Below are 9,799 nucleotides of genomic sequence, written 5' to 3' on the forward strand. Positions count from 1 at the left end.
CCTTGCCCACGGTTCTACCTTGAGAAGCATCTCAAAAAGTAATCTTAGGTCAAATAAACTGAGTCAGTTTGATAGCAGTTTAGTTTCACCAGTCATGTGCCTTGAATATCCACTGTCCAAGTACCAAACTGACTTCTTGATTAGTGCTTTTGGAACCCAAACTTGTTGTGTGTGGTATGCTCTGTGTGAAATAGATACAATTTTTTTTTATCCCTTTGAACTTAATTGATCTTCATATATTTATCTGAACATGCTTGCTGTTAAAATATCGTTAGGCTTGTCTTTCATCGAGCTATGCTTAACTAAACTAGTTCGGTTATGCTTCCAGTTTGTCTTAGCATTGGAATTCTCAGGCACATAATCAACACCAAACTATCTGCGTTTACTCATATTTTCAACAAGCTTTACAACTTGAGGGATGAGTTCTTTTTATTCGTATAACAAACTGGATTTAAAAAAATAAATATACTTTCATTTGCACATTTCCAGTTTTGGTTGAGTATTTGTCTCAGCAATGTTTTTATTGTTGTTGAAACCGATACCACTTATGTCTCCAAATGGTTTCTGCAACTCTTGCATTTCAATTAAGGAAATATAAGACTTGTTTTAGGAAGAAACTAGTTCATTTAGCTCCATATTCTCAGATTTTAACATCTGGTTATCATCATGTATTCTTTCATTCTTAGTTTTTAGTTTAACAATCTCTATCTTTAGACTCAACATTTCATTAGATTGTTCCCAGTCATGTTCAGTTTTTTTGTCTAGCAGATGAGTTTGCTTAGCTTTAACTTCTTCGGATGAGAGAGAACCTCTTTGATACTCATTGACCATGTTATAAAATGTATTGACAAGGTCCTCTAGTGTAAAATCAGTTGAGCTAAAATTAAATACATGTTCACTGGTAGATTCTAGCTCAGCATCCCATCAAGCACTTCCCTTCCTCATCATCCTCGGCCACCAATACCTTCTGGTCATGTTTCTTCTTGAAAATTTTGTTCTCATCCTTGGATCTCCTATTTTTGTCAATAGATATTTTGCCTTCTCAGATGACCTCATGTCATCTTTCCTAGGTTGACGGCAGCCTAGTATGAAGTGGTCATTCTTGCCACAGTTGAAACAAGCATTGGAGTCATTAGTTCACTCCCTCTTTCGATAAGATCTTCGGTGGGATCCTTGATTCTTCCTTAGGAACTTTTCAAAAAATTTAACAAACAATAACACGATATCATTGCTTAATTGTTCAGCTGATTTATCATTTGAAATTGATGGTTCCAGTTTCACAGTAGTTAGAGCCTTAGTCAACATAGAGGTAGATTGATCAAGAGAGAAAATTAATCAAAGAACAACTGATGGAGCCCAACTACTAGCATTGTATTTTCAGTCAATTAAACAGCCCGAATCCAAATATTTTTTGAAGATTAACAATATACTTAGTGATTAAGAATCAGAATCTAGCTGAAATATCGAATAAAATTGTTCGTATTAACGATCATTGATTCCCAACAGAATGTCAAAATTAATATTCACTACCAGAATATGTCCGAAAGGACGATGACACGACAATAATGACATCTGTATTTATAAAGAGATATATGATTTTAAAATATGACTGTTGCATATGAAGTTTATAAATAGAACAGTTAGATAAGCTTTTAAAACTCTTTGGATTCTTATAACTCCTTAATTTCTTTAAATGAATTCTGTGATCCAAACTGATAAAAACAAGCATACATTGATAAGTTATAATGTAATCAACTTAGGAACAATTTTTGTTTATAATTTCTTTGTTAAATCCTTGTAATTGAGAGTAAGAGTCTAACCGGTCATTTAATTAAGATTGAATTTTTATAGAGTTTCATTTAGGCAGTGATAAGTCATATTGAAGTGAGTAATTTCAAATCTTTTGTAATTATCAAAGTCTTTTAGTATAATCCTTCCGTATGAAAGAGGAGGAGACGTAGGAGTATTGAAGTCTCCGAAATGAGTGACATCATTTTTTTGTAATTATCAAAGTCTTTGAATGTAATCTTTTTGCAAAGAATAAAATGAGACGTAGGATTATTGAAGCCTCCGAACATCCAAAAATATACATGTGCCAATTTACATTTAAGTCTACCTGCATTTTCTTTCTATTTGATAGTCCCAAACATGATTACTTGAGCAGAAGTTTGATCTTTTGATTTTAAAGAGATTACCCAACTAAACCTTAAGAAATTATCAACAATAACTAGAGTGTATTCCATTTTCCCTAAACTTGTGACTGAGATATGACCAAACAAGTCCATATGCAACAGTTCTAAGCTTTGGATTTATGAGTTACACACTTTGTTCTTAAAAGATGATCTAATTTGTTTCCAAACTGACAAGATGGACAAACTTTATCTTTGAGAAATTCAATTTTAGTTAAAGCAGTGACCAAGTTATGCTTGTTCAGATTGGCAATGACCTTGAAATTTAGATGATTTAACCTCTTATACAACAACCAGTTCTTTGGTAAGTTTGAAGCAATGAAGCATACTGATCCACTTGGTTTAGTAGTTTAACTGATTTTGTTATGTATTGCCACATCTGTCACATGTCATTATAATGCATCCAAAAATATCTTTGACAATATGGAACTCAATTGAGTAGCCATGATCACACAGTTGGCTTATGCTAATCAAATTATATTTAAGTTTTTTTAACAAGTAGTATATCTTCAATATTAATGTTTACATGAATAAGCGTACCATTGCCCACGGTTCTACCTTGAGAAGCATCTCCAAAAGTAATCTTAGGTCAAATAAACTGAGTCAGTTTGATAGAAGTTTAGTTTCACCAGTCATGTGCATTGAATATCCACTGTCCAAGTACCAAACTGATTTCTTGATTAGTCCTTTTGGAACCCAAACTTGTTGTGTGTGGTATGTTCTATGTGAAGTAGATACAAATTTTTTTTATCCCTTTGAACTTAATTGATCTTCATATATTTATCTGAACATGCTTGCTGTTAAAGTATCGTTAGGCTTGTCTTTCATCGAGCTATTCTTAACTAAACTAGTTCGGTTATGCTTCCATTTTGTCTTAGCATTGGAATTCTCAGGCACATAATCAACACCAAACTTTCTGCGTTTACTCATATTTTCAACAAGCTTTACAACTTGAGGGATGAGTTCTTTTTGTTCGTATAACAAACTGGATTTAAAAAAATAAATATACTTTCATTTGCACATTTCTAGTTTTGGTTGAGTACTTGTCTCAGCAATGTTTTCACTGTTGTTGAAACCGATACCACTTTTGTCTCCATATGGTTTCTGCAACTCTTGCATTTTAGTTAAGGAAATTGAAGACTTGTTTTAGAATGAAACTAGTTCAGTTAGCTCCATATTCTTATATTTTAACATTTGGTTCTCATCATGTATTCTTTCATTCTTAGTTTTTAGTTTAACAATCTCTATCTTTAGACTCAAAATTTCATTACATTGTTCCTAGTCATGTTCAGTTTTTTTGTCTAGCAGATGAGTTGGCTTAGCATTAACTTCTTCGAATGAGAGATATTTTCTTTGATACTCATTAACTATGTCATAAAATGTATTGACAAGGTCCTCTCGTGTAAAATCAGTTGAGCTAAAACCAAATACATGAGCTAATCAAATTGTATTTAGATTTTCAACAAGTAATATATCTTCAATAAATAATGTTGACATGAATAAGCTTACCCTTGCTCACGATTCTACCTTGAGAAGCAACTCCAAAAGTAATCTTAGGTCTAGTAAACTGAGTCAGTTTGTTAGCAGTTTAGCTTGACCAGTCATGTGCCTTGAATATCCACTGTCCAAGTACCAAACTGACTTCTTGATTAGTCCTTTTGGAACCCAAACTTGTTGTATGTGGTATGTTCTATGTGAAGGAGATACAAATTTTTTTTCCCCTTTAAACTTAATTATTTTCATGTATTTATCTTAACATGCTTGCTGTTAAAGTATCGTTAGGCTTGTCTTTCATCGAGTTATGCTTAGCTAAACTGGTTCGGTTAGGCTTCCAGTTTGGCTTAGCATTGGAATTCTCAGGCACATAATCAACACCAAACTTTCTGTCTTTACTCATATTTTCAACAAGCTTCGCAACTTGAGGGATAAGTTATTTTTGTTCATATAACAAACTGGATTTAAAAAAATAAATATACTTTCATTTGCACATTTCCAGTTTTGGTTGAGTACTTATCTCAGCAATGTTTTCATTGTTGTTGAAACCGATACCACTTTTGTCTCCATATGGTTTCTGCAACTCTTGCATTTTAGTTAAGGAAATTGAAGACTTGTTTTAGGATGAAACTAGTTCAATTAGCTCCATATTCTTATATTTTAACATTTGGTTCTCATCATGTATTCTTTCATTCTTAGTTTTTAGTTTAAAGATCTCTATCTTTAGACTCAAAATTTCATTAGACTGTTCCCAGTCATGTTCAGTTTTTTTGTCTAGCAGATGAGTTGGCTTAGCATTAACTTCTTCGAATGAGAGAGATTTTCTTTGATACTCATTAACTATGTCATAAAATGTATTGACAAGGTCCTCTCGTGTAAAATCAGTTGAGCTAAAACCAAATACATGAGCTAATCAAATTATATTTAGATTTTCAACAAGTAATATATCTTCAATAAATAATGTTGACATGAATAAGCTTACCCTTGCTCACGATTCTACCTTGAGAAGCAACTCCAAAAGTAATCTTAGGTCTAGTAAACTGATTCAGTTTGTTAGCAGTTTAGTTTCACCAGTCATGTGCATTGAATATCCACTGTCCAAGTACCAAACTGACTTCTTGATTAGTCCTTTTGGAACCCAAACTTGTTGTGTGTGGTATGTTCTATGTGAAGTAGATACAAATTTTTTTTCCCCTTTAAACTTAATTATTTTCATGTATTTATCTTAACATGCTTGCTGTTAAAGTATCGTTAGGCTTGTCTTTCATCGAGTTATGCTTAGCTAAACTGGTTCGGTTAGGCTTCCAGTTTGGCTTAGCATTGGAATTCTCAGGCACATAATCAACACCAAACTTTCTGTCTTTACTCATATTTTCAACAAGTTTCGCAACTTGAGGGATAAGTTATTTTTGTTCATATAACAAACTGGATTTAAAAAAATAAATATACTTTCATTTGCACATTTCCAGTTTTGGTTGAGTACTTATCTCAGCAATGTTTTCATTGTTGTTGAAACCGATACCACTTTTGTCTCCATATGGTTTCTGCAACTCTTGCATTTTAGTTAAGGAAATTGAAGACTTGTTTTAGGATGAAACTAGTTCAGTTAGCTCCATATTCTTATATTTTAACATTTGGTTCTCATCATGTATTCTTTCATTCTTAGTTTTTAGTTTAACAATCTCTATCTTTAGACTCAAAATTTCATTAGATTGTTCCTAGTCATGCTCAGTTTTTTTGTCCAACGGATGAGTTGGCTTAGCATTAACTTCTTCGAATGAGAGAGAACCTCTTTGATACTCATTAACTATGTCATAAAATGTATTGACAAGGTCCTCTCGTGTAAAATCAGTTGAGCTAAAACCAAATACATGTTCACTGGTATATTCCAGCTCAGTATCAGTGGCCATCAAGCACTTCCCTTCCTCATCATCCTCGGCCACCAATACCTTCCGGTCATGTTTATTCTTGAAAATTTTGTCTCATCGTTGGATCTCTTATTTTTGTCAATAGATCTTTTGCCTTTTCAGATGACCTACTGTCATCTTTCCTAGGTTTACGGCAGCCTGGTATGAAGTGGTCATTCTTGCCACAGTTGAAATAAACATTGGAGTCATTAGTTCACTCCCTCTTTTGATAAAATCTTCTGTGGGATCCATGATTCTTCCTTAGGAACTTTTCAAAAAATTTAACAAACAATAACACGGCATCATTGCTTAATTGTTCAGCGGATTTCTCATTTGAAACTGATGGTTCCAGTTTCACAGTAGTTAGAGCCTTAGACAATTGAGAGGTAGATTGATCATTTTCTCTAGATTGCAATTCGAATTCATAATCTTTTAAGTCCACAAAGAAATCATGAAGTTCCATCTTACTTAAATCTTTGGATTCACATATTGTTATGATCTTGACATCCCATTTTTTTATGAGTCCTCTGATCACCTTCAAGATAACTTCTCGGTTGATGTACATTTTTTCAAGTGCACTGAGTTCAATCAAGATTCCATCGACTATCTCATGAAGTCAAACATTGATTCTTTGGGTTTCATATTAATATTGTCAAACTTCTATATGACCACAAAGAGTTTGTTTTCTTTGGTCTGTTCATTACCTTCGCACAACCGAATCAATTTTTCTCAAATTTCTTTTCCAGTCTTGCATATTTTGATTTTTCTCAATGTGTTCTTGTCAAAAGTTTTGCACAGAATGTCATGAGCCACATTATCAATATTAGCTTTCTTCTTGTCATCATTAGTTCATTCATCTATGGGCTTTTCAATTTTCGTGCACATTTATAATATGCAAATATATTATTCTACAACTTTCATTCCATCCAATCTCACGAACTTCTCACTGGGACAGTATTATAGACATTTTCGAGTGTTTGTATGCACGTGTTTTGTTCAAATCGTAAATTAAATATATCTTTAAGAAGTTGTTAAGTTCTTATTGAATTTGATTGAAAATTTTCCATGTTTTATTTATTTTAAATAAAGTCGATTTTAATCAATATTTAATATTTTACAAAAACTCTTACGAGAAAATTAACATATCAATCGACCTATCTTTATTGATATAGATTCATGAGACGATCTCACAAAAACTTAATCTTAATATTTTAATGCTTCGAAAATAACAAATTTTTATATTTCTTAAAGAATAATTTTGTAAAAAGAAATTGATGATGATGTATATACATGTACTCTCCCCAAAGTCGATATATAAGTGCTAAATTCAACTTGGTTTATTTATTTATTTATTTATGAGTAGGTCTTTTGTTAGATGATCTCATTGATCTTTATCTATGAGACGGGTTAACCCTACCGATATTCACAATAAAAAGTAATACTCTTAGCATAAAAAGTAATATTTTTCATGGATGACCCAAATAAGAGATCCGTCTCACAAATATGACCCGTGAGACCGTCTCACACAAGTTTTTGTCTTTATTTTAAATGAACTCAACTTGGTTTATTAAACATATATTTTTAGGCATAAGTTATTATTTTCTTCTCCAACACATGTTCTAGGACTCTTTTATTTCCAGTCTAATAGTTACTTTATAATATAAATAAATCGAAGTTTTGCTATAATTGGTGTTCTTACTCGAACATTGACACAATCCCCACTTCAGAATTATCGATTAATTGTTTTGCTAAAATGTCATAAATTGGATATTTTGTCTATAGTAATCTCTCATTTAATTAATAGTATTTATATATTTTTAATTTAATGTGTTTTTATTAAACATATTTTATATCATTTTTTATTCCAACACGTTTTCGAAGACTCTTTAGTCTCCGGTCTAATAGTTATGTTTTTACAAATAAATTGAGGTTTTGTTATTATTATTGTTTTTTTGTGAGAAGAATTTTTAATTACTATTAGGATTATCATTGTTGTTGTTATATTTTGAAAGAGAAATTTGTTGTAGATTTAATAAAATTAAATCTATAAATCATGTGATTGAATACATATCACAACAAGTCATGAATTCATGTTGAATTATCAGAAAATACAAAAAACAGTAAACACGTACCAGAATCAATTGATTGATCTAACGTTGTAGCTACGGATCTTCCAAAGCAACAAAGAATTGATCACGTTATTATTGTCTCAGATGGGAGAATGAGAGAGGTCTGGAATATGTGTGCCGTACATATTATGTGCATTGGACACCATAACCTTATATAACATTAGCAGTCTTCGACCCATCATAGAAGACTTAATTGGATTGTGTTTCTACACATAAGGTAGATCATATCTGTAGGACCGAGCGCTTGCCGCTTTACCAAAAGTTATAGCTAGTGGTAATTGTGCAACTCAAATCGGTAACTCAAATCGTTTAACCGCACAGCAGCTCAAGCACTATGGTTTGATCGCTCTACCAAGCAGGGACAATTATTGTACCCAACAATCTCCCTCCCAATAATTGCACTCCTTGCAATCAATGGGAATCGAACCCGGGACCTTGGCTCTGATACCAATTGTAGGACCGAGCGCTTGCTGCTTTACCAAAAGCTATAGCTAGTGGTAATGGTGCAACTCAAATCGTTTAAATCGCACGGCAGCTCAAGCACCACGGTTCGATCGCTCTACCAAGCAGGGACAATTATTGTACCCAAAAATATCAATTTATTCAATAATTTGGAAGCTCATAATTAATTAAATCACTTTATTAAATCCTTTATTAGATAGTTTATTCATATATAATTAATTAAATTATATGAGCCCACAAAATAGTATTTATATATTTTTAATTTAATGTATTCTTATTAAACGTATTTTTATTTCATTTTTTACTCCAACACGTTTTGGAAGACTCTTATGTCTCCGGTCTAATATTTATATTTCTACAAATAAATTGATGTTTTATTATTATTTTTTTGGGAGGAGAATTTTTAATAATTATTATTATTGTTATTATTTTTTGAAAGATAATTTTTCTTAATTTTACTTGTTTTGTGGTCAATGACTAAGTCGATGCTTTTTTCTTTTTTTTTTTTTTTTTTTTTTTTGCGTGATGATTTTAGAGTGTCTATTTTTAGTCGTCGGGACATTATTCTCTTAAAAGATCTTTTTCAAAAATTTGGTATCTCCTATATATGTCTCACTCAATCTCTACCACATAATATCACAATTTCAGAATAATTTGAAAAAACAATTCGAGCTCGAATAAAATGATACTCAGAATACATCTTCATAATAATAAAAAAACAATTGTGTGTAAGCCTTAGATGATAATTAAGCTAAAACGGGTACTTGAATGACTTCAATTCGACTCGAATTCAATTGAGGTCGGAACAAGTCGCTAGTAACGATCCCATGATGGATAAAAAAATTGTGGTAGATGAATATCGTTAGATTTGGTCACGATAATAAGCACCGATGATGTCACACTTTTTTTTATGTTTCATCATATCTAATATATGAGTGTCACTTTATTGTAGCTCACATAAATCTGCACAACGGTAGATGTGCATCATAACAAAATTATATATATATTTATTTAAATAATGATTATTTATATACAAATTAAAAATATAACCCCTGTTTTATAAAATTGAAGAAAATGTGTATATTTTTATATATTTAAAATACGTGAATATTTATAAACAAATTAAACCTATAACCCCTGTTTTAATATTTTGAAGAAAATATGACTAATTTAAACATCTTCAACTAAATATTTTAGTATGATTGTACGAATGAACTTTTGGAATTACACGTAAAGTACCTACCAAATAATTACATTTAATTACATTAATTACGAGTGGGCAACAAGTTTACTTCATATTGAATTCTCTTTTTTTTAAAAAAAAAAAAAACTATGACGTGCACTAAATAAATCATTGAACTAATATAATAATATATAAACCAGATAAAACACATTAAACAAGTTATATGTGACACCCTCATTCAAAATTTTCAATTTTTTTAAACAAGATAAAGATTATTGCACAAATCGAAAATAAATTTTTTTATCGCGATAATTTTTTATTAGTGTTTTGTTATTTAAAATAATGTATAGAAAAAATAAATTATAGATGTAAGATTTTATTTCATCTCAATGAAAACGATCATGTGATTAATGGAGGCATGGACCAAAAAAAAAA

The sequence above is a fragment of the Primulina tabacum genome, chromosome 12 (genome assembly GCF_025594145.1).
Source record: "Primulina tabacum isolate GXHZ01 chromosome 12, ASM2559414v2, whole genome shotgun sequence".
NCBI classification, from domain to species: Eukaryota; Viridiplantae; Streptophyta; class Magnoliopsida; order Lamiales; family Gesneriaceae; genus Primulina; species Primulina tabacum.